This window comes from Eschrichtius robustus, chromosome 5 (genome assembly GCF_028021215.1).
Source record: "Eschrichtius robustus isolate mEscRob2 chromosome 5, mEscRob2.pri, whole genome shotgun sequence".
NCBI lineage: Eukaryota > Metazoa > Chordata > Mammalia > Artiodactyla > Eschrichtiidae > Eschrichtius > Eschrichtius robustus.
Genome location: NC_090828.1, coordinates 6,459,714 through 6,461,967, shown reverse-complemented (window position 1 = coordinate 6,461,967; position 2,254 = coordinate 6,459,714).

Sequence of the window (2,254 nt, the reverse complement as noted above, 5' to 3'; positions counted from 1 at the left end):
TTGGCTGTGTTGGGTCTTCGTTTCTGTGCGAGGGCTTTCTCCAGTTTCGGCGAGCGGCGGCCACTCTTCATCGCGGTGCGCGGGCCTCTCACTGTCGCGGCCTCTCCCGTTGCGGAGCACAGGCTCCAGACACGCAGGTTCAGTAGTTGTGGCTCACGGGCCCAGTTGCTCCGTGGCATGTGGGATCCTCCCAGACCAGGGCCCGAACCCGTGTCCCCCGCATTGGCAGTCAGATTCCCAACCACTGCGCCACCAGGGAAGCCTGCATACAGGTCTTTTGTCTCCCTAGGTAGGTTTATTCTAGGTATTTTATTCTTTTTGTTGCAGTGGTAAATGGGAGTGTTTCCTTAATTTCTCTTTCAGATTGTTCATCATTAGTGTATAGGAATGCAAGAGATTTCTGTGCATTAATTTTGTATCCTGCTACTTTACCAAATTCATTGATTAGCTCTAGTAGTTTTCTGGTAGCATCTTTAGGATTCTCTATGTATAGTATCATGTCATCTGCAAACAGTGACAGCTTTACTTCTTCTTTTCCGATTTGGATTCCTTTTATTTCTTTTTCTTCTCTGATTGCTGTGGCTAACACTTCCAAAACTATGTTGAATAATAGTGATGAGAATGGGCAACCGTGTCTTGTTCCTGATCTTAGTGGAAATGGTTTCAGTTTTTCACCATTGAGAACGATGCTGGCTATGGGTTTGTCATATATGGCCTTTATTATGTTGAGGTAAGTTCCCTCTGTGCCTACTTTCTGGAGAGTTTTTATGACAAATGGGTGTTGAATTTTGTCAGAAGGTTTTTCTGCATCTATTGAGATAATCATATGGTTTTTACCCTTCAGTTTGTTAATATGGTGTATCACATTGATTGATTGGCATATATTGAAGAATCCTTGCATTGCTGGGATAAACCCCACTTGATCATGGTGTATGATCCTTTTAATGTGCTGCTGGATTCTGTTTGCCAGTATTTTGTTGAGGATATTCGCATCTATGTTCATCAGTGATATTGGCCTGTAGTATTCTTTTTTTGTGACACCTTTGTCTGATTTTGGTATCAGGGTGATGGTGGCCTCATAGAATGAGTTTGGGAGTGTTCCTCCTTCCGCTATATTTTGGAAGAGTTTGAGAAGGATAGGTGTTAGCTCTTCTCTAAATGTTTGATAGAATTCGCCTGTGAATCCATCTGGTCCTGGGCTTTTGTTTGTTGCAAGATTTTTAATCAGAGTTTCAATTTCAGTGCTTGTGATTGGTCTGATTATATTTTCTATTTCTTCCTGGTTCAGTCTCGGAAGGTTGTGCTTTTCTAAGAATTTGTCCATTTCTTCCAGGTTGTCCACTTTATTGGCATAGAGTTGTTTGTAGTAATCTCTCATGATCCTTTGTATTTCTGCAGTGTCAGTTGTTACTTCTCCTTTTTCATTTCTAATTCTGTTGATTTGTGTCTTCTTTTTCTTCTTGATGAATCTGGCTAATGGTTTATCAATTTTGTTTATCTTCTCAAAGAACCAGCTTTTAGTTTTATTGATCTTTGCTATCATTTCCTTCATTTCTTTTTCATTTATTTCTGATCTGGTCTTTATGATCTCTTTCCATCTGCTAACTTTGGGTTTGTTTTGTTCTGCTTTCTCTAATTGCTTTAGGTGTAAGGTTAGGTTGTTTATTTGAGATTTTTCTTGTTTCTTGAGGTAGGATTTTATTGCTATAAACTTCCTTCTTAGAACTGCTTTTGCTGCCTCCCATAGGTTTTGGGTCATCGTGTTTTCATTGTCATTTGTTTCTAGGTATTTTTTGATTTCCTCTTTGATTTCTTCAGTGATCTCTTGGTTATTTAGTAGCATATTGTTTAGCCTCCATGTGTTTGTATTTTTTACAGTTTTTTCCCCTGTAATTGATATCTAGTCTCAGAGCGTTGTGGTTGGAAAAGATACTTGATTTCAATTTTCAAATTTCTTAAAATCGAAAATTTCTTAAATTTCAATTTTCTTAAATTTACCAAGGCTTGATCTGTGACCGAAGATATGATCTATCCTGGAGAATGTTCCATGAGCACTTGAGAAGAAAATGTATTCTGTTGTTTTTGGATGGAATGTCCTATAGATATCAATTAAGTCAATCTTGTTTAATGTGTCATTTAAAGCTTGTGCTTCCTTATTTATTTTCATTTTGATTGATCTGTCCATTGGTGAAAGTGAGGTGTTAAAGTCCCCTACTGTTATTGTGTTACTGTCAATTTCCTCTTTTATGGCTGT